We start from the raw sequence: 24,798 nt of genomic DNA on the forward strand, positions 1-24,798 counted from the left end.
GGACTAGATGAAAGATGGAGCCACACGTGTCTGGATTTGAGTTGAGCGTGATTGTGCTTCAGTAGACTTCAAACCGTTCACGCCCATGCATGTCAGGTATCATGTTAGCCAAAAGAGGATCCTCGTTCCTTTATTAGCAGAGTTGGCCTTTTCTTCTCCGATCGCATTCTCTCTCCCAGTCAGCCCAGCAGAACCAGCCACGCAGCACTCTCGTGTACACTTTGCTACACACCCATCTAGGTGTTCAGACAGTGACTCTCAGCCAGTGATGGCTACATTCCCCACTACAGAAGCTCCCAGCCCATCGACGGGCACGCAGAGCTAAGGACATTCTCCTGGTTTTTCTCATTACTGGGATTTTGTTTTATTTCCTCCATTTCATTGTTTCTGCCTCCTCAGCAACTTGAATTTAGAGTCAGAAGCTGCATGTTGTTACTTTTCACAGAGGGAGTCGTTAATATTTCAGTCATGGCAGCAGCGGTTCCTGATGACAGCCCAGCTGCGGCCATGGTTGGATATGGGGTGCACAGCTGGAAGGAAGACAAACGGTGCTGATTGGCTGGGTTGGCATCAGGGTAGTGGAAAGCAAGGGAGGAGCTGATGAGAGGCCTGCAGCGGGAGGAAACTGCAGGAGAACACGCCCGTCAGGAAAGAGCCTGAGGCAACTTAGCCAGAAAAGCCTACAGCAACTGGGACGAGCAGAGATTTTCACAGAGACAGAAACTATCCTTTGTAAATAGGCCAAGAGCAACGAGAAGAAGAACATAGTCAGCTTGGTTTGAATCTGAATAATTTACACTTAATACTATGTATCAGACGGTGAGTACTAAGTATCAACGTGAGGATTAAATCCCAGATCCAACTGAAGTTCTTTATTTTTCTTCATTGTCACCTTCTGCTAAGCATCTTCAGAGAATAGGAGAAATCACTGCCTTCTTTTAGGAAGTCTTTCTAGAAGCAAGACACCAGTCTAGGTAATTGAGCACATTCTTACAATTCTAAAACTTTATGAACTCTATCATCTACCCAGAATTGTTTATATGGGGAATGCTAATGCATTTTGTTTTTGGAGAGAAGCAGCCTGGAGCTATGATTGAAGATTGCTCCTGCTGTTGGCTCCAACAGAGAGTGGATTTATAATAGTAAATCCCAAGGCTGCCATTTGCTTTTCTGCCCAATACAGACAGGAATCTCTTTCCCACCAGCCTCACAAGAGGGTGGTCATATACGATGAGATGATGTGAAGAAGAGAAACAAGATTCCTCTGTCACAGAGCCTGCCAGCGAGAAAGCAGGCCATGAACTTGAGTACAGGAAAGCGTTCTGATGAAACCGAGACTTCAGTGGGCCACGAAGGGCCCAGGACCTTCCTGCAGTGAGCAGTACACTGTGGACTGTGGTCTGGGCACAAATCCTGCCTGTCACTTCTGGCTTCATGACCTTGGCCACGTTACCAAGCTTTCCTTCATTTTGTAAATAGTTTTATTGCTGTGATAAAGCTGGTAGACAGAAGGTTACAGTTACATTTCTTTTTGGAGATGTCACTTTTCCCTCACCCTCTTCCCGTTTTTCCTTCATCGCACGCACAAGTCGCATAGTTCATTTTCAACATAGTGTCTCGTGAGTACCACTGCTGCGTTGGTTCACCCTTTGTCCCTCCATTTCTGTGCCCCCTTACCCTCCCAAAGATAGATAAGGCAAAAAGAAAACAAAACGGTAAAAAAGAAAAAATAAACCTCTGCGTTTCCATTTCCTAGAGTTGATTTTGATAAATTTTATATGACCAGAGGCACATAGGCAATGCGCCCTTTCTGTTCCTCCCCTAAGAATATTCTTCTTTGGTCCCACTGTATGTGAATGCCTCATATATTTTAGATCTAGCTTCTGGATATAAGAGGAAACATACTCTGACTAACCTTTCTTGATTGTATTTGCTTCCCTGTAGAGAGGCTAATTTCTGCATCATGACATCGTTGTAAAAATTAAATGAGGGCACATGTTTTATGCATAAAATGCACTCAATAAATGCAGGAAGAGAAGGGGAACAGTATTAGTTTGGATTCAAAATAAAGTTCCTCAGGTAAGGTAAATTTTAATAGGAATTTTATGAGTTTTTCGAATAATAAGAAAAAAGTTCATAAGATAGTGGAACTCACTTAAGTTTGGGTCTGATTCGTTCGTTCATTTGTTCAGTTACTGCATCATCAGTGCACAGCTCCTGAATCTCAGAGGATTGTAAGCCAAAGGAGCCAGATAAAAGGAACTATGCTAAAGCATTATAGTATAGTTGGATGGGTCAGTGACAGATGACATTCAAGACAGGGTCGTAAGGAAGTAGGATACGAAAGTGCCACTTCAGACAAAGAAGCCCATGATAGGCATAAAACAGTGTTTCAAGTTAAGGAAATTTCCCCCAGAAAATGAGCCTCACGAAGGAGGTCCGGGAGTCCCACCATTATGTCCAAAGCAGGATTGGCAGTTCACGTCAGAACTATAGATAGGGTACTCTTTCTCTATGTTATTGCAATTTATTATTTATTACATGTATCTAGAACTCTTAATGTGGGGATTCATGGTCCTAAGAATATATGGACAGGAAATACATACCTCTCACTCACTCTCACACATACACACACACACACACACACACACACACACACACACACACACACACACACACACACACACACACACACACACACACGCCCATGCACGCATACTTTATTCCTTTGGCCAGATGACATTTTCCCTTCATCCTGGATCTTCTTCCCACATCTTGTCTTTATCTTCAACTGGCCTCAGACATAAACTTCAACGCTTTTTTGACTTCTTTCAGATGACTACATTCTCACAAAAGTATTAGTGAATACACAAAGTAAAAAGAAAAGGAAAAGAAACCTAGACATTTCCTCTTCCAAACAGTTTTCATCTGTCATGAAAGAATGGAATTTTTCTGTGTTCAACTAGGACCTGATCTAGATGCTTACATTTCTTCTCCTCCTATTAAGCTCTGTTTAGTCGAACCACAGGGTTAACATTCTGGAATCATTCAGGGAGGTCAGATATGTGGAGTCCTTCCCAGAGCCTTCCTGGGGATGTAATCCCTACACAATAACCTGCTGGTTTTCTGTTACTCACCTCTAACTCCTGCTAAGAACTTAAATCCACCAGTATGTGACCAGTTACCTCTCCTCACCACAACGCAGGCCTAAGCAGGAAGTCCAGCTACCATTGTGGACGAATGATACTTTCAGAGACAAATACAAAATACAAATTTTCATTTGCAAAATGAAAATTATTATATTCTCTGGAGCATGCGCATGCATTGCTTTTTTGCCCTTCTTGTACCATTTGCCTTTGCCAGCATATAAACAGCTAGCATGGATGGTGCTGACCATCAAAAGAGGAAAGTCATTTTAAGCTCAGGGAACAAAAATAGTCGCTGGCTGCCGAGCAGTTGAACCCTAGGGTGGTGTTCCAGCTGAGAGGTGACCAGATGGCCACTGCAGGGAAAGAATGAGATTAGAAACCGAGACCCTTTCATCTAAACAGCTGCCTGGTGGGTTGTAATTTAATATGCAGAACTACCTGCACTTTCCGACGTCTCTCTGTCCCCGGAGACAGTAGAACAGATGCTCACTCTGTCATGTGGCCAGTGCGAAAGGACCGTTGAAGACAGTCGCTGGAAACCTCCTCCCCAACTCTCCCCCTCTCACCCAGACGCTCAACGTCAGGGCCAAGGAGAGAGCTGGCTTCTTCCCCACACGCAGCCCCTCCCCGCATCTGAGGTTCTCGCGGGCACTCCGTGTCTGCCTTTCCGCTTCACCCAGGGGTGCTGCCTCAGCCTGGCTCCCATTCGCGAATCAGTGTCACTCATTGACCGTGGATCTCTTGCACGGAGGAGGGTGATTTACACAGGGTGACAATCAAGAGAAATGCTATCAATTTCACCTCGCTATTTGGTTGCTCTTCAGTTTTTAGTGAGAAGATGAGCCAGCGTTCTCAGTAATTGATACTGAAAGTGTGTCTAAAAGCACTTGGACAATTATGAGATTCCGTTAAAATGTGAAGTATTATCATGGCACTGTGGTTCCAAGAAGGATTGATGCCAACTTCTACTCTTGTTCCCCAACATTATTAGACACTGTGTGTGTGTGCGTGCGTGTGTGCATGTGTACACACACGTGTGCTGGTCCTGGGGCTTAAACTCGAGATGGGGGAGCTGTCAGCATTTTTTGCTCAAGGCTCTCATTCCACCACTTGAACCACAACTCCACGTTTGGCTTTTTTACTGGTTAATTGGAGATAAGAGTCTCACAGGCTGACTTTGAACTGCAGTCCTCAGATCTTAGTCTTCTAAATAGCCACTGGCTTCCAGCTTAGATTTGTGTTTAAATTTCATCTTTTAAAGAACTATTTGTTGATGATGAGTGAGTGTCGCAGTTACCACTTTCACCTTCAGAAACTTTCACCATCCTAGGAAACTGAGAAGCAGTTTTGGTGTTTTTACAAACTATGAGCTATACTGAAATGATGATCTCAGTAGCTCACACAATATTAGGCACTTGCTAGAAATCAAGCCTTGTTGACCAACCTCTGAATACACCAAGGATCAAGGGTCTGTGAGGCTCAGATGGTTTAAATAAATGACTCACAATGTAGATTTCTAAAACTATCACTATTAGCCCATAGGTTGTATGTGCCCAATACTGCTCAAGTACAGTATGTGCATTGATTTATTTAACCCTGCTAACGCAAAGGTCGATGACTTCTTTTATCTCATACAGTAGAAAAAGTAAAGCACTGAAAGGTGAACAGCTTGTCTAGGTATCTGGGCTGGCTCAAAACCACGTGTCTTCCTGCTATCTGATAATATCTCCACATTCTACGTATGAATGCCATCCCTGAATAAGAACCACATCAATCCATCCATTATTTTTTGCCTCTGTGGGCCTCTCTTCTTGGCAGACTCAAAGGTGAGCTCATTAGCCATGATCTCCTAGGAAAGATGTCCTTGGAAGCCAAACACGCTCTGAGTTACACCATCCTGTCCCCTAACACAGGAGGACATGTCATGCAGATTGGTTCCACTCACAGGCTTCCAGGGGGAAGGACCCGCGCATCTCTCCACGGTGAAGCTGCGCAGCCGATATGGGAGAGATTTCACAGAAACTCACGCAGTGAGGCCGAGCTCTTACTTCTCTTCTATTTAACAGTGAGCAACCAAAAAAAAAAAAAAAAAAAGACCCCACAAAATTCCACAGATCCCTGCAGAGAGCTGAAAACAATGGGAACAAACAGACAGGTGATCCTGAGGACTCAGTTCTTCCAAGAATAACATGGCTTGTTCCAAATTGGTCATCTCTCAGGGCTGAGTTTTTGTGCACACAATGTATCTATGATATATACCTTATGCATCATATGGTATTACTTATTAATCACCTATTTTGTTCCTGGCCCCAAATGAAGAGACATAAAATACACTTTTTTATTTAGACAGGTATATTTGGGTCTAGAGAGGGGCACAAGAATTGGAACCTGGAAAGGTTGATGAATAAAAGAAGGTGGAGCCCAGTGAATGCCATGCACAGGAAAGGGTGTGCGCTTCTTCTGAGCTAGAGGATCATGGTGGGCGGGTGAACCTATGAAGGTGGAAGGAGCGAAGGCAGCAGAAGGTTCGTGCCAGCAGCAGAGATGCCTGAGGAAGTAGAGGATACCCCCAAAGGCACGCAGGGAAATCTTCTGCCACTCAGTGGGAGCCTTGGTGCCGTCCAACACCCGGAAGTGACAGGGATCCATCTAGAATCTAAGACGCCAGTGAGAAACACGCACAGAATCCTTACACTCAGGAGGTGAAGGAGGGAGGATTGTAAGTTCAAGGCCAGCCTAGACTATCTAAGGAGACCCTGTCCCCAAACACAAACAAGTGAAGGGAGAGAACCGTCAGCTCTTAGCTTGCGACAGACGCTGTCGGGCTCTCGCGCAGCGGTTTTGTGAGGGGAGGATGGTGCCCAGCAGGCTCTCGCTTCCGCCGGCTCCCAGGCTGCCATCCAACACTCTCAGCTTCTCCAGACAGGTGCCCGCTGTCACGGCAGAGAGATGGAGAAAGGCGCCCGAAATAGCACCTTGACGAAAGCCACACAGCCGACAGGAATGGACTTTGAGCCCAAGTCCAGCTGCCTCTGCTGGGCCAACTTGGATCGAAGGAGAGGCATCTTCTCTAAATTCTGCTTTTTGAAGTGCCGTCGGTGTCTGCTGACCAACAGGAAGAAGCGCTTGACAGATGTATTCCAGCATCTTAAGTATCAACCTCGGGAGCGATGGCGTTGTAAGGAAGTCTGTGGGTTGAAAATCATGAGGTTGCTGTTCCTGCTTTTCATATTAACATAGATCTTGCCCATTGTGGGAAACCACATCTCCAGCACTTACAGTAGTCTCATTGTCCTCTAAATGCTATCTGAATACCACGCTCTGGACCCAAATCGGGACTGGTCTGTCGGGTGGGATAGCAATGGCCTTTTCTTGCTCTCTCAGCTTCCCCAGTTGTTCCTCTTCTCCACACGAGCCTCAGCTTCGTGTACTTTGCTGTGACTGCCCTGTGGAATGCTCTGCCTGGTGATCTGGCACTCTCCGGAGGCTTCACAGTTCTTCTCTTCAGCTGATTAGGCCCCAGGACGCTCAGTCCATTAGCAGCAATGTGCTGGCTTGATACATCCAGCCCGCCGCATTGCTAGATGGCCATTTTTAATGTTATCTAAGGAGTGGGCAGGCTGTCCCCGATGGAAACCAAACTGGAACTGGACAGTTAGAATAGAGTCTAGTCTGGTAAATTACTATTCATTAGCCTTTACTCTCAGTGAAGGAATTTCAACACCTAGTCTAAGGACATTGCAAAGGTCTCACTGAAAGTAAGAAGATCAGAAAACGTACAGCAGAGAAAAGAGCACCTTGAGGTCCTTTCCTACAAAGTCAGTGTTAACTGCCAAGCGATAGGGCCTCGGGGCAGCTTTGGGCACTTGGCCCCTGTGAATCCCCTGTGAGTCCTTCGTCATCTGAGGTTCCAGGTCTCTGATTCACCTGTGACTCTAACACACACACACACACACACACACACACACACACACACACACACACACACACACGATCCCACACACACACACACACACACACACACACACACACATGATCCCAGACACACACACACGATCCCAGATAATGAGGATAACAGCAGTTAATGACTTTTATGCATACCCTGAGCCAGACCCTTTACTCAGGAATGTACCTGCACCTCATTTAAATATTCATCGTCTACTTCCAAGGTGGCTATCATTAGCCTCCTTTCACCAATGAGAAAACTAAGAGGTTGAAGAGATTGAGCTATGTTCTCAGGGGAACAGACTCTATGCAGTGGAGAAGAATTCAGAGTCATGTCTGAATCACTACGAGACATGAGTATTCTAGAATGTTCTATGCTATCCTGAGACGCCAGTATGGACTGTGCTGAGCTGGTTTCATTAGGCCCTGCATGGACTGCTCAATCGTGTTGACTCTCACAGCCTTCGCCTCCGTGGGCATGTGCACCCATCAACCCAGCAGCAAAGCTTACTTGAAATAGCAGTATACTGAGTGTGCTGCTGGTGCTCAACCAATCTTGCTGAGAGGCTGGGCTGCCGGTGAATTGCAGAGCGAGTGAATGTGTAGGGCCCTGATTATGACCCAAGCATGTGCCTCTCCCCCACCGCATACACACAAATGTATGTACAATGGAACACTAAAACTGCTTTCTATGCGAGAGCTTGTTTAGCCTCCAGCTGCTCCTCCACCATCTTCCTCCGACCTCCATATGTACACATATATATGCAGATATGACTCTCTCTCTCTCTCTCTCTCTCTCTCTCTCTCTCTCTCTCTCTCTCTCTCTCTCTCTCTCTCTCTCTATATATATATATATATATATATATATATATTGCTCTTTGGTAAACAGCAAAATCTGATGATACCATAGAAGGTAATTAGAAAATAAAATCAAATAATCTTCACAAAATTCCTGCTCACTTCATAAGGCAAGACTTCTTTTTATTATCTTTTAGTCGTTGTACAGAAGAGTTTCAACTCAACATGTCAATTTATGAGTGCAGTATGCAAAGCTAATGACACGTGGCATTAGCACCACAGCACAGTACAGCTAATTCCATTCCATTCCATCCCATTAGCCATTATGTAACGCTCCCTTTCATCAGGCAAGCTTTCAGGCAATTGGTCAACAAGTATTTATCAAAAATATCTTGTGGAGATAACATCATATTGGGTGCAACAGGGAATAATGAAGCAATAGGTTTCTATACTCAGCATTTATTTAGGCAGAACAAAGAGACACCTAAGAACAATCAAAGATAATCTAGAAATACAAAACCCAGGCATTTACCACTGCAGATCTGATTAGATGAAGGCTTAATGGAGCAAGTAGGAGTCAGAAGATCTGGATAGTTGGAAATGTTTTTTTACAGAACTTGAGAGGAAACATGTTTCTTTTGTTTGTCACTTTATTGGTTTAGCAAAGATTCATTGAAATTGAGAGTCCAAGACAAATTCACCTCCATCATCAAGGGCTTTGTGCTATGTTTGATAACCACCGATGAACCAAACACAGCAAACAGATGTACACTTTCTCCCCAGATGAATGCTGCACGTACTATTGCACTCATTTTACAAATGAGGAGCTAGGTACTCAGGGATTGTGACCTGCCCAACTTTACATAGCTAGACCAGACAGAACTAAAATTTGAACCCATTCTTCTAAAATCCAAACTTAAGGAAGCTCACTGCACTACCATGCAAAAAGTACCTGCGAATTTTGGCCAAAATGTAACATTAGTCCTTCCAAATTCTCTGTAGCATGAGACTATAGACCAGTGCTGTTAAGGTAGATGTGGTTTTGTGTATTGTACTCTCACATCTATCCTATGTCTTCTGATGCAAAGTAAAGAATCCTCTCTAGTCTGCATTTGTGACATCGACCAATTCAGTCATCTTTCAGCCATTATGACTGAGTTGTTTTCAAACAACCAATCGGGTTAGTGAAGAACCAAAAAGTATGTCTGACTTACGAAATTAGAGATTTTAAGCAGATCAGTTAAAAATGTAAAGCAAAGCCACAGTCTTAATCAAGAATACTATTACCTCATCATTCAGTGTTATATTTAATAGGGCAAAATTCCTATTTATAAACAATATCGTATCCTAATTAAAATTGCATTTTGCCTCTAAGAGCTTCTAATAAAATGTATGTAGATGATTCAGAATTATTCCCTGGTGTTCTTCTAGCTTCCGCCTTAGTTTTATTGAGTGTACTGTTGTTATAACTTGAGCATCACACGTATTAAATATCTATAGGATTCTCTCCTTTCTTAGGACACGAAGTATATTTGATCTATTCACCTGACTCTCTCTGAAGAGGGTTTTCAAAGGCCTTTTGGCGGTGTTAGAGCAATTGTCAGCTGGCCTCCAGCTCCAAGTGCTGGGTCGTTCTTTCCCCCAGAATGAATCCCCAGGAGACAAGGACTGTGCCATGCTGCTTTCTCAAGGTAGTATTGCTGAAGATAGTTTTGAAGTAGCTCAGCCACAGAGACGGCCTAGGTGCCGCCCAGGGTTTGAATCATCTGATTTGCTCAGGCATGTGCTGGCTACAACTACTCTTTGTTCATCTGTGTGAGGCAGCTTCATTCCACCTTGACCTGACTTCCAGGCATAGGATCCCATTGCTGAATTCCTAGACAAATATCCTCCCTTAAGGAACGATTGCAGCCCAGTGCTGGTGGCTCACACCTGTAATCCTAACTACTCAGGAAGCTGAGATCTGAGGATCCCGTGAGGATCAGGGTTCAAAGCCAGCCTGGGCAGGAAAGTCTATGAGACTCGTATCTCCAATTAACCACCAGAAAACTGGAAGTGACATGGTGGCTAAGAGTGTCAGAGTGCTAGCCTTAAAAAAAAGAATAGAAAAGAAAAGAAAAAAGTACCAGGGCCAGTGGCGCATGCCTATAATCCTAGCTACTAAGGAATCTGAGATCTGAGGATTGTGGTTCAAAGATAGCCCAGGCAGAATAGTCTCCGTGAGACTCTTATTTCCAATAAAGTACTCAGAAAAAGTCAAAAGTGGTATTGTGGCTCAAGTAGTAGAGCTCTAGCTTTGAGCACAAAGAGTTTCAGGGACAGAGCCCAGGCCCTGAGTTCAAGGCCCACTATCTATTAAAAACAACAACAACAACAAAACTATTGCAACTTAATTAAATCTTTCTTTCTATTGGTATTCACCTGATCCATGGTATGAAACATCATAGTTGCTCTAGAACAGAAAAAACTTTCACTATCAAGGAATTTCAGATCAATTGAACTATCTGTTTGCACAGGTCAAATTGTCTAATTGATTCTTCAGTTGAAAGGGGGCAAATTCTTCCACTGAATACATCCGAGGGAAAATTGTCCAGTTGATCTGGACTATTTTACAGAGGCTAACATTTCATGTTTTCAAGCATATCCATCCTTCTAAAGAAAGTTGGGAAGTTTTGAGTGTGTAATGTGCAAGTTAATCTACTAAGGTCTTTACCTATAGTATCTAATTAAATACGACTACTCAATGAGCCAAGGCATTTTAGATGACCATTTTTTAAGTGATCAAACTGAGTCTTATGCTGAGAAATAGTTCCGTGTCAAAGCACTTGCTTAGCAACTGCAACATCCTGGGTTCGACCTCCATACCAAAAAAGAAAAAGACCAAAAAAGACCCAAAACAACACAGACACACAGACACACAGACACACACACACACACACACACACATGCACACGCACACACACACACACACACACACACAAACACAAACCCAACCTGAATCTTAGTTAAATTGCCCACACCATAGCAGAGTTAGATTTCCAAAAGGCGTATTTTCAATTACCTTTGCAAATACTGCTATTTGTACTGTCCATTCAGGTTTTGAAGGATCACAAGCATTAATAAGAAAGCAGCTCAAATGAATCCGTTGTGTAATGCTGTGTTCTTTGTGAATCTGTTTTCAGAGTCTCTTTGAGGCGCACACACTTCGGCACTAACCATTTTAGCTGCTGAGCAGGGAACGTCGCTGACCTGAACTTGGTTTGCAAACCACTGCTAAACAAATGAAAAGCTTGGAGAAAGGCAGAGGCACGGAGCCTTGCCTGGTCCCGAGAATGCTCCTGGCTTTCTCTAACACTTGGCGATGCCCAAGGCTGAGATCCAAGACAGCCCAAGAAAAGCACCGTTGGGCTTTGGGAAGTCAAGTCACCATGAAAGGCAGCTGGGTGAGAGGTGGTTTCGACTAGCCCAGCATTTTGTAAACATTATCCTGAGTTCCAGTGGCAGCTTGGGGTCTTTCTGCCCCTGTTCTCCCCATCAAACTGAAAGTCGTCCAAGGCCAGCGTTGTGGCCCGAAGCTCCATCACCACTGTTCCTGAGCCCTCAGCCGCAGCCCATCGCCCTGGGTCTGGCCACTTGCTTGGTCACCTACCACCTGTGGTTCTGCGGCCGGCCCTTCGAGGGAATCATCTTTCCTCTGTTGGGAGGGCCGCACATGACTGCAGCTGAGCAGTGTTATTGACTCATCTCCTACCTACAGTGTCTTGGGAGGGTGAAAATCATTGATTTTGTTCAGTCTCTTGTCCCTTTTCAGTCCACGTTGGCACCTCACCTTCCTTAAGGTATCATGGGCCTCGACGTCTACCAAGAGAATGAGAGCCGTTAGATGAGCTTGTACTCCACAGAACCATCCTGGCTAACCGCTCTCTACCCCTGGCTGCGTCTACACTGGGTAAGTGTATCCATGAGTCACATGTCTGAGATTTCCTGCTCTCCCCTGACCGTCTCTCCAGAGCATATCTGTTCAACATTGCATTTCCTAGTTTTAGCATCCTTTCAAATCTAGGTCAGGTGGGAACCTCTCAAAAAACCAAAGATGGTTCTTCTTGGCTCACTGTTTTCTTCGGTAATGTATCTCTTTCTTCTCACATTTACTATAAAGAGCAAAGGAAAACCAGGCTTCACCCTCAATATTTTGCTGGAAAATTCCTTAGCTAAATATTCATCTGTATCCTTTACAAGTTCTGTCTTCTACCCAAATGTAGAACACAATTTGTAGAACACAGATTTTCTGGTACTTTATAACAATAACTTATCTTTCCTCTAGTTTCAAACTTGAAACTGGAAGGGGTGACATTAATCAAGATGTATTGTGGCCCAGGAAGGAATTGACACTGCATTTTACAGGCAGAATTCAGGAAAATGTGCTTTGCTTTTAAGGCATTTCAATGAATTAGATGAGAGGCCCACCCATATTATCAAGGATAATCTTTTTTCTTTCTTCTTTTTCATTTCTTTATTGAGATCAAGTGATTACATAAATTTCACAGTCTTGTGGGATGGTGATACTTAGCTAAAGTCACAAACACATTTTAACCCTCACCAGGCAAATTGTCATTATCTTGGTCTATAAAGCTTAGGAACTCTATGAACTTTGACAATACAACGATTTCTTCCAAATCAGGCGATATGTACAACAGAATGAGAGAGAAAGAGGGAACAGCTTACACTCAGCCAAAGGAAAGAAAAGTGCATCAGGATCATCACTTAAAATCAATAGATCAATTCTCTTGGCTTATTTAGTCTTTATATGAGAACAAAAAGATAGTGCCTCACCAATTAATTTATATGATATCAAATCTGACAGAAAACATACTTACACACTATTGGGTATAGGAAGGTACATTTATGATTTTGTTCCTAGAAGAACACAGTGAATCCTATTCAATTATTACTTATTATCATTTTGCAGTGCTCGCCCCAAAGTCAATCGAAATGACTTCTGTTTGTCCCTTCACTTCCTTGAAATGTCCCCAAAGGTAGAATGTTATATCCCCTGCACGGTGACCCAAAATACCACGGTTGACGCATTGCTTCAGTTTAGATGCGTGCTAGAGATAGGCACTTATGTAGTTCTCAAATTATGGTGGAGGCACTGGAAAAATAATCGTGGGGCATTTTCTGTGTTGTGTAAAGACCTGAGATGACATTGATGCATTGTTCTGTTTTGCTTTGCTTTGCTTTGCTTTGTTTTTGCTGGTCCTGGGGCTTGAACTCAGGGCCAGGGCACTGTCCTTGAGCGTTTGTGCTCAAGGCTAGTGCTCTGCCACTTGAGCCACAGCACCCCTTCTGGAATTTTGGTGATTAACTGGAGATGAGTCTCATAGACTTTCCTGCCTGGGCTGGCTTTGAACTGCGATCTTCAGATCTCAGTGCCTTGAGTTTAGCTAGGATTATAGGCATGAGCCATCAGCACCCAGCTTCCCTGACTCTATCTTAAAAGAAAACTTTGATCGATAGGCATACAAGGGTAAAACATGCCAGTGTTTTGGATAAAGCACTGGCAGGCTGGATATCCCATAAGAGTGTTCATTCTCCTTTTATTTTTCCTTAGGAATCAGCATCCCATAACTTGGAAATATAATGGAGATAGATCCACATTGTCTCCGATGTGTGCCGTCAAAGTCACAATTACATAAGAGAAAATGGCTTCTCCCGGGCTTTTCAGTTTTCCTTGCTAAGTTCCTTTGAGGTGACTTACTCAGAAGCTTTGGGAACTGGAGCTATAAATAGCCGTCACCGCGGTGGCGCGGGCTGCTGGGCTCGAGCCTGGAGGCTGCTGCAGCGCCGCCAAGCCTGCACCTCGGTGTCTCTGGCGTCCTGCCAAGAAGAGCAGCACGCTGGAGGAAGAGCCCCTCGCTCCCCTCGCGGCGGCCGCGAACTAGGAGTCAAGGATGATGTCAACCGTCTGCCAGTAACGTGCACACTGAACACTGCTGAGTCACGGCTTCATGACACACTGAAGTTGGGAAGGACCAGGGCCCTGGAAATGTTCAGTTCAAGTCAAACTTAAAATCATAAAGAGACTGTCTCTGAGCCGGCCAGATGTCAGCTCCTCAGTGTCTCTGACCAGTGACAGACAAAAGCAATCAGATGCTTTAAATACTCTTGAATATCTTGTGACTGTCACTTATTCATTGATCATTACGAACCAGAGAATGTATCCTCACCAAAATCCCATGAGAAAAGTAAGTCTCAGCGCTTTGGAGATGAGAAAGAAGAGGAAAATAATGTAAGTAACTATACTACTTCCCCAAGATTACAGTCATAAAGCCTGCTTTACATGACTCCTAACAAGTAACATTACAAGATTCTCAAGTTGGAGGCTGACATAAATGAGACTCTGTCAAACGTGTCTTTGATCAGGAGAAAAAGAAAAGACCACCAAGGGACCCACCTAAGTGTCCATCAGCCAATGAATGGAAAACAAAAGTCACTATACATATACGCCATTTAGCCATAAAGAAAAATGAGATTATACCATTTTCAGGAGAATGAAGGGAATTAGAGATCATCATACTGAACTGTGGAGTCCAATGTAGCATCTTATCACATATGAACAATCTGTCCTTGAATGGACAGGAGTGTAAACAGACTCTGGTTGGGTCTGGGGCCAGCAGGAGGATGGGGACGGGTGAGGTTCCCCAGAAAAATCTATGTTGACTTGAAGTTCTGCAGCTACTAGGCTTTACCTCTTGATCTACCTATATCATTTCCCAATCGCTATGGGCAAAGGCAAGGAGGCCTTATCCAAACCATTGCCAACTTTTCTGGTTATTTAATAGTTGAAACCAACTGTCCAATTTCGGTGCTCTTTTAGAAGGCACAAATGCTTTCTGTAAAACATGAGAGCTGCCGAATAAGCACTTCATGAAGACCAAATGTGTTTTAGCTAACCTGAAGGTCTCTCCCTCTTTTTCTTCTGTATTCAAACGTGTACTGACCAGAATAGTTCTCTGTCTTGGTTATATTCGCTACTCACCAAGTGTTTCTTGTGCTCCAGTAGGTAGGCCCACGGACGATTTTCATTTGTTGGCTCCCTTTGATTTCAATTAGGCCACATACATTGGGAGCATCTGTTGGGTCTTATAAATTGAGCCAGTCAGTTGGGAGCAGAAGGGCCATTGTCACTGAAGGGTGGGACAGTAGAACCTTTCTCTTCATGTCTTTATTTATAGTGACAACTCACCTTTGGGGTGATGGCTGCTCTACCAGTCTAAATCCCAGCCTGAGAAGACAAGAAACAGAACTCCCAGACTACGTAGGAGAGATATATAAATCTTGTTAGTATAAAGCAATATTTGCTTGTTTAGGTTCAGTGATAAAAGCCAGACACAGGGGGATAAATACTGTATGACCTCACTTATATCTGGAATATAAAGAAGTCTTTTACAGAAACAGAAGATATAGACACGAGGGTTTTTTGTTTTGTTTTCATTTTATTTTTAAATATACTGTGTGAAGTTATTTCTTTTTTTCTTTCATTTTTCTTTTTCCTTTGGCTTATCCCCTGTTGTCACTGTTTGTTTTTTTTATTTTGGTACCCTGTCTTTTGTATGTATGATTATCTGATTTGGGGAAAGGAAGGGAAATCACAAAATGGTGACAAAGAAAGAAGAAAGGGTGACTATAGCATCAAAATAGGACGGCCCCTCATTTTTGAGTGCAGTCTTACATTGCACGCAACAGGCACTGTCTCCTCCTGGTCTCCCCTACCTTCCTATATTTACAATCTTTCATAACCAGATGTCCAACAGCCAAAGAAGTTTGAAACCATCGAGGACTCTATTAAGTAAAATATAAATGTATCCATTTACGTTCTCATGTACATGACTCATGAGTTCTCACATCAGTTATATAAGAGAGGTGAGGTGAGCGGGCACATCTACAATCCTCGCTACTCAGGAGACTGAGATCTGAGGGTCACAGTTTGAAGCCAGCTGAGGCAGGAAAGCTCATAAGATTCTTATCTACAACTTTGGGGGAGGTAGGTGAGGAGGTGGGGGGGATGGGAAGGCATGGGAAGAGGAAACAAAGGAGGAGGCAACAATGCTTGATAAGAAATGTACTCATTACCTTGCCCATGTAATTGTAACCCCTCTGAAGGGTATTTTCACAATTAAAAAAAAAAAAAAGACTTACCTAGGAAGATGCTTTCCCATGGATCAACACACACCACTGCCTTCACCACCATTTTCCTGGTCACCCTTCCCATAATTCTAATTTCGTGCATTGATATGGGAATCTGACAAACCCAAAGGCTTCTTGTTTGTATGATCTACCCCTTACACTTTGAGAAGGGTGGCCAATTCTTTTCGGGCACTGATTTAATCACTTATTAATGTGAGGGGGAATTAATTAGCAGTCAGGGTATTGAAGGTGATTGGCAGGTCTTATAGGAGGCAGAGTGTTAGTGGTTTAACACAGCACGAATGTGTTTCTAAAGAGTCGGGTGCCGGGAAGGTGGCCTCCGTTCATGAACTGGTGCTGGGAAACCTGCTGCCATCTTCAAACGTGGTTTCTGAAGGCTGTCCCAGGAGCCTGCATCCAGGAAATGGACCACCAAAGAAAGAGCGAGAAGAATGGTCTGGGGGTTACTTTGGAAGGGCCAGCTCGGCAAGTGGTAGCTATTTCCTCTCAGATGCCACACCTGGCCCTGCCCAGGTGCGGGGTAGGTGGGGGGTGCTGAGAAACATAGCCCTATCTTTAGGGAACTGCTCCCTAGAAAAACTATGTACTGGTAGGTACTTTGGACCTTCAGTAGTAGTCATGGCCTTCACAGACATCTGTGGAGGGAGAGTATGTGCCAAACTATGGCTGTGTGCAATGGGACCGTTTTGAGGCAAAGGTAAAGATACAGAGTGCCAAGCTGGTCTCAGGATTAAAGATGCTTTCCTCAAAAAATACTACATCCTAACCCATGTGCGTTTCCTTACAAGGCCAAACAAGTCACGAAATAAAGACGACTTTGTCAATGGGACTGTGAAGGATCTTGGGATAGGAGATCATCCTAATTTCTCTGAGCCAGCCCCAAAGCTCCATTATTGATCTTACAGGGGAAGGCAGGGGGAGTCTTTGCACAGAGATCCACAAAGGAGAAGCTGAGAGAGCTGGAGGATCTGGCCCCGAAGATGCAGGTGTGAGGGATACAGCCGCCAGCCAGGGAGCGTCAGCAGCCATCAAAGCCGGTGACGCAGGAAGGGCGCTGCATCCACAATCCCTCAGAGGTCAGCTGGGGCTGGTCTCAGACTTCTGGCTCCCATTACCGTGAACGCCTAAGTTCATGTCCTTTTGAGATGTTGAACTTGTAATTCGTGTCGGCAGCCAACGAAAGCGAGTCCAGGACCCCAAGAGGTTCAGTCATTTTGCCAGTGAAGGGATTGAAAAAGCCAATGCCTACCTCTTTGCAGAGACCTCCCCACTGAAGGGCGAAAGACAGAAGACGAGCACATTAGAAAGCTTTATTCTAGCGTTTCCAGGCACTCTGGCATAAACATTTGGCAGCTTCCAGGGCCCGAGATTTACAGGAGAAAAGCAAGAATTTTAGGGCCCTGGCTGGCATCCCCCCAACATCTCCAGCCAAAGCCATGAGTCAGCCCGCTGCAGGGAGCGTGGCAGGCCAAGTCTGCGTGATGAGCCAGCTGCTTAGCGCTTTTCTTTTGCTCTGTTCTGAGTTTGCAGGGGGATCAGCATATTTTTCAACCAAAGGAAGATTCTGGAGTTTGGCAGGCAAAAACCTCTATAGCGATGAATGACCGTTTTAAAGGGGCACCTCGTTAATTGACTGGCATGACGAATGTGGCTGAGAGGTGCAAGGCGCTGCGCAGAGGCTCACTGAGCAGTCCTGTCAGGGATGGTCACCACGTCAACCACTCCTGAGCCAATCCAGAGCATAGTGTCCTTGCTCTTTCCAGTTCACAAGGATAATAGGACACATCCCATTACAGAGCCCAGAACCAAAGAAACGTCTCAGGGATTCATAGCTTCCGGTCTCCAGGATGTCTCCAGGAACTCACTGGGTAGGCTCCGGACTCACATGGGCCACCTCACGCTACAAAGATGCTGCATGAACCTGGGGGCTCTCCAATCTCCATGTCTCCCTCGGCCAAGGACTCAGCCACGCCAGGAGGCTAGCTGGAGGGAGCAGCCCGCACTCCTTGTCAGAGGGTCTGGCTTAAGCCCTGACGGTTAAAATCTGGCCTTTTTTTCATGCTTTTGGCCTACAACTTAAAAAAAATTATCTTCACATAGTTGTACGATTTTTTTCTTACCTCTAACAAAGAAAAATGAGAGCCTTTCCATGTGAAATGTTGTATAAATATCTTCAAGTAGTTATACAGGGGTTTCAATCCAACACGTCAGTGAGTGAGTTCCAGGCGTCTTGATCAATACCACCTCTTCCATCATTCTGCCCATCCCCCAGCCCCTCAAGTTCCCGGTTCTATCTTCACGTAAGTGCATTGAATAGTATAATTGTAGTGGTCCAGCCTTCATCTCCATTCGCCTTCCCTCCTCTCTCTGGACCACTCCCAGCCACACGTGTCTAAAATTCTTTCCAATTCTGACACCTGTGATTCTGCAACTAGGCAAGGAACGTAATCAGGACCAAGACCCACAGAGAGAGGCACACATCTGTGTCCTGACTGCATCCCTCAGGCCCAGGGTGCCTGTCGGGAGTACACTGACGCAGAATCCTCTGCCTTGTGGCTATTTGCAAGATGCACTACGCGCTGGCAACTGCATATTTATCCGCCGCTTCCAGTAGGTCTTCCCTGCCACAGGCTCACCAATCTATCCATTTCAGACCTGTGCTCCCGTTCCACTGGGAGAAAAGCGAAACATCAGTATGAAAAGAAAGCTTGTGGGAACTCCACAAATATCACCACGCAGAAGACATTATTTTCTTAAAATATAAGATTTTAAATTCTATAAGCCTATCCCTAGGTAGTATAAAAATGCAGCTTGCAATAGTAAAAGCAAACTGCAGAAAAAAAGGCTTCTGATGATTGAAAGCCAGATAAAAATGTAAGCTTGAATTCCAAGGCTTCTATTTGCTTCCTGATGGGAGGCATTAGCTGTTTTGTGGGAGAGAGAGAGAAGAGTTCTGCTATGAACCTGGCTCTTTTATGTACTAAGGATAACAAGGGGGAAAATTTAAATTTCTCAGATTCAGTTTCTTTATATTATACATGTAAATTATATAATATATAATCCATAATATATTCTATTCTTTTAAAATTATATCATTTATAGTTTAAGACATAGTTATGTAATCATAATTATTATACTATAATATTATATAGTATATTTTATAGTATAGTATATATTATATAGTATAATATTATATAGTCTATGTAAATATACAACATGTTATATTGTGTATTTATAAACTACATAATACCATGTTACACATTATATTATATACCATATATAATATTTATTATTACATTAGACAGTGTGTAAGTATGTACTATATATTATACATACATTATACATTAGATTATATATTACATATAATATGTAACATATAGTACTATACATAATATATAATATTATATAGGATGTCAAAATCTCTTCTGACGGTGTTATCAGAATTCAGTGGTGTTAGTATATGTAAAATCTTTCTATACAGCCAGGAGTATCTGACAGCTCAGGATCTGATGCTAGCAAAGGTGGAGGACAGCCCAGGCATGGATATTTATATGGAGAGAGTGAATAAATGACTGTTTCACATGCTTTACCTGAACATGAAAGAGTCAAGTAAAAGAGATGAAGGCTAGGTGGCCATCGATTTTATACTCTTATTGTTTGTTTTTGTTTGGCTGTTATTTTTGTGTCTTCTGAGACAGGAGCAGAACTCAGTAGGGTGAGTGAGAGGCTGGTGAGGGAGACGCACCGTGAGTGAGCCGGTGTGAGACAGACGCTGAAGGTGACGAGAATGTGCCCGGGGCCAAGTGCATCCTGGGAGCACCGAATGGATGCTCACGGAGTGTCGTCGGTGTCCAAGCTGTTAGGACAAAAGTGAATTTGTTCATCTGCCCCAAGGGAGTTCAACTGAGACACAAGTCAAGTGAGCCCAAGGGTTGAAAGGGGTTGCAACCAATGAACGTGCAGGCTACAAACCACGGAGCCTGTGAACTGCCCCAACAGCAAACTTCACAACCTGAGAAGCAAAGAGTGTGGGTCAGCTGTGCTTCATGAATGGAGTAGGCAGACTGGAGAGGAATGCAAGATGAAGAGAGGAGGAGGAGGAGGAGGAGGAGGAGGAGGAGGAGGAGGAGGAGGAGGAGGAGGAGGAGGAGGAGGAGGAGGAGGAGGAGGAGGAGGAGGAGGAGGAGGAGGAAGAGGAGGAGGAGGAGGAGGAGGAGGAGGAGGAGGAGGAGGAGGAGGAGGAGGAGGAAGAAGCAGCAGCAGCAGCAATAAACTTACTGAATGCCAAAGGGTGGTCTAGCTTGGTCAGAGTGAAGAACAGGCAAAATTATACATTTATAAAAGGAACAAAATAGTGTCAATAGCAAGACTTATTTTGTTCACTATTATTGCTAGTCTAATGCTTCAAAGTGATTAAAAACTCACATCTGAGAGCTTTTTTTCTAGGGACTTTTCTGCACAGATTTGGAGGAAGCATTTTCATTTTCTTAATTCGCCGATCTTTGCCACCTTCTCAGTTCATCGTGTCAACATTTACCTGTTTGCTCGGCCAGATCTGTCACTCAGAACATTTCTCCTTCACGACTCTTCCTCACTCTCTCTGCTCCTCGGCCAGCCGTCAGCCAGGCTTGTCATCATGAAAATCCCTCCTGAATCCAGTCTCTTTTTCACCATTTCCTGGTGCAACCATTGGCCATTTTTTTCACTTGAACTCTGGGCACTAATTCGCCACGCCCGATCCCAGTTCAAGCCTTATCATTTTTCATCTTTATTAGTTTTCTTTATTAGTTTTCTTCCTTCATCCTCATTATTACTCACTCAGTCTCCCTGTTTGTGCCCTTGTTCTCCTCTGTTCTTTTGGTTATCACACTTTAAAACAAAAATTAAATTATGTTGTTTACAATCCCATGGTGGTTTTTTTGTTTTGGTCCAGTAGTGGGGCCTGAACTCTGGGCCTGGGCGCTGTCCCTCAGCTCTTCAGCTCAAGGCTAGCGCTCTACCACATGAGCCACAGCGCCACTTCTGGCTTTTTTCTTTTTGCTTATGTGGTGCTGAGGAATCGAACCCAAGGCCTCAGCCATGCAAGGCAAGCGCTCGACCACTGAGCCACCTTCCCAGCCCCCATGGTGGTTTTTTTTATTATTATACTTAGAACCAGTGTGGATCTGGCTTTGGCAACACTCAGTGCTCACCCCTGGCTTTCCGCTTCCCAAGTCATTCATTCTGTTTGAACTTTTGACCGGGTTCTGGTCATTGTTTCTACCAGTATTAACACCTCGAAGAAGTCTTTTTTGGCCTGCCCACCAGAACCGTTCCCCTGCGCTTCACCCTGCCTGAGCCCCTGAGACCCTTCAGCCTGGCCACTGTGCCCGGAGCACTCACAGTTGCCTGAAATAGCTTTCCACTGCAAAGTCTTCCCCATGTCTGCAAACTCGATGAGAGAAAAGGGTTTGTTTCGTTTATTGGTACATAGCTAACACCTGCAACAAGGATCCTTAATAAAATGTTTGCTGATTGGAGGGAAGAATGATGAAATGAATGATCACTATTAAATGACTGAAGGATGAAAGTTAATGCCCAAAGCCTCTCTCTCTCCATCCGCTTCTTCTTCCATACACTTGCCAACAAATGTTTGAAAAAAAACCTTTGAAAAATTTCAGGAGTGACGCTGAACATTGTGAAGTTTCAATCAAGAGCAATGGTTCCTGTTGAGAATTTAAGCATCGAATTGTTTCTCTTCTCACTAGAATCATCAGATGCTAACTCAAACTCAATTCAAAAGCAGTGCTAACTTAGACAACGCCCACACTGAATCAAATGAAAGTTAGGACTATTGGACACAACAGAGAGAGTAGGATCTAGAGTGAGAACAGCTGGGCTCAACCCCATTGGTCACTTACTCATGAATTATTGAGCCTGTCTTATACTCTATTTCATCATGCATAAACTAGAGTAAAGGTATAATGACTCCACAGATTTGCCGTAAGGATTAATACTGGTCTATTTATAAGAGGGCTCTGGAAGTTCAGAAATACATGTCAAATCATGTTAAAAACATGTCTTTGTATTAATGATCTGTGCATGCAGATTCCACATGTGTTATAACTTGTCTTCTGAAAAGAAAAACAAGATTCTTATGTTTTTTAAATGAGTTACTGCTCTAGAATAGATTTGCATTTTAACAAGTCCTCCATTGGGGGGAAAAGACTGCTTAGCAAAAGGAATAAATACAGTGTTGGAGACTTCAATTACTACCCGAAGAGAGGAAGACAGGGAGATTTTTATAAGGAACAGGCTAGAGCCTTAGCTTTCTGTTATTTCTTGATGAATGACCTTGGAGGGGTTATTTAATGCTGAATTTTAGGAACCTAATCTGTAGAGAGAATACATTAATTTCTACTCTAGAGATTTGTTGTAAAGATAAAATGAGAAATTATGTGTAGAAACATCTGGCTGCAGGCTCAGCTCATTGAGCAACTGAGAAATTGTGTTTACATTCAGGGTTCCTTGATCTGCAAAGTCCAATGTAACAACTATCTCTTCTCTAGAGGAAGGAGCCCCAAACAGGGTGTCCTGAAAGAACCTTTGAGTTCACTGAGATGAAGGAAGATTTAGAAGGAAAGATGGGGGCTAGGTATAAGAGGTAGTGCTCAGTTAGAGATCCCAGTGAGAATCTGAAGGCCGGGGAACACGGAGGAAGTGGACCAGTCTTGTTGACTGATCAATCCAGTGAGGGTTGTACTTCCTGCCAAGGATTTTTCTACCTTATCCAAGACAAGGTTCAGCATTTACAGACTTATACTTAGGCCTGATGCCAGAAACTGGGTTTTCCAAATGCAGGCCCCATTCAAGCATGAACTCTCTACATTCAGGGGGTTAAAAAATGCTCATTGAAGCAGACACAGTACATGGAAAGTTACAAAGTTTTATACCAAAGCTGTTCAAACTCATCCGGAGGTTGCTGATGAATGGTGGAATTAATTTCTAGTTGACATAACTCTCTTTGTTTCTAGTCTAGGTGCTAGACTAGAAATAATGGAGCATATCTGTTTCTCAGAATTAATTCCTAACTGAATATATGTATATATATATATATATATATATATATATATATTTGATAGCATTAAAAAGCAGGCAAGTGTGTGATATAAGGAGACATCAAATGAGCTATTAAAGTTACTTTTTTTAAGACTGTATACGCCGGTTAAGCCAACCTTATCTGAATCCAAAATAGTGACGCAGGCAGATCAAACAAGGTCCATGCTTGCTGAAGCCTTTTGATTCAGCCATAGATCCATCCTGCCTAGGGAACACCCCTACGAGCCTCCCAGATCCCCTCATGGCCGTCAACAAGCCCTGACACGTGTCCCAGGGAAATTGGCAAAATGGGCATCATATCTTGATACCAAGGACTCTTGATCAGCACAATCTTAACAACACAAGCGTAGTACCATACTGAGCTGTCAAGTGAACGTTCAGGACAGATCACTAAGGTCTCATGTTTATACAGTTCATACCATGAATATCATGTTAACAGAACGTGTTGCAAGGAACGGACATGCGCGATTGAAAAACCGATACAACCAACGCTCATCACTCAAAACTCCTGCCTTCGCCAAAATAAACCGTCAGTGGTCCCAGCCACCCTTCCTCAGGGCCTTGGAGCACTCTTGCTCAGGCCTTCACAGACACGAAGCACATTCCTTTACTTTCGCTTTACCAACGCAGTTCTGCCATTGCTCATGTGCTTCTGCCTCAATCCTTTGCTCAAGTTGCCAAGAACCTGGAAGAACACCTAGCGCAGACCAGCATGCAGTAAAATGATAGGAGAGAATCAGCCACGAAATCTGGACAGGACTCAGAGGCCATAAACATTGCCATCGTCGGAGACAGGTCATCGAGGTCCATGTGCTGACACCACGCCGAGATCCCTTGCTCAGCTTTACTTACAGGCGTTCTAGGAGTAGCTGGCTCTTCTGAGCTGCCCCAGAGCCTTAATTCTACCTCATCCCCAAATGGCTAATAAGGACAAATATCTGGACAAGGACGGATGATAAACATTCACTTTAATTCACTTACATACAATAACAGAGTTGTTCAAACAGTAATTTAGGGAGGAATACAGGGGTCATAGAAAATAAAATAATAAACGGGAGGTATGCGTGTAAAACAAAATTCTTGTCTTAGGCATGAAGAGAAGCAGGGGAGAGGAGAGGCATGAGAAAGGAAGTTTGTTGTGTTGACAGTGGCTGTGATTACAGCAGAAACTTGAGAGACTGAAATCTTCCTAGGTCTGGGTAGGGTTGAACTGAAGCAGCAGAATGAATAAATACGATGGCTGGATACATTTGTGTCAGGAAACCATCGCTTGTGGTGTTTCCAGATTATGAATGATGGGAATTGGACCTGTTTCCCACTACTAGTGATAACTGGGTGGTAACACTAAATGTAGACAGGATCCCAGAGTTGGTGTTTTCTATCCCCCAAAGAATAGGAAAGAACTTGGCCTTTAGTCGTGATTACATGAGTTCAAATATTTAAACAAGGCACTTTCTAGATGTTTGGGAAAATTAACCACCTTCCAGCCTTTCCGTGTCATTATAAAAAGTAGTGAAGAGACCCTGTGATATTGTACCTTTTTTTAGATGATCTTTATTTTTGTGTAAATACTCATAAAACATCAAAGAGGGACATAATT

Source organism: Dipodomys merriami, unplaced genomic scaffold (assembly GCF_024711535.1).
Source record: "Dipodomys merriami isolate MVZ:Mamm:240054 unplaced genomic scaffold, mDipMer1.0.p SCAF_81, whole genome shotgun sequence".
NCBI lineage: Eukaryota > Metazoa > Chordata > Mammalia > Rodentia > Heteromyidae > Dipodomys > Dipodomys merriami.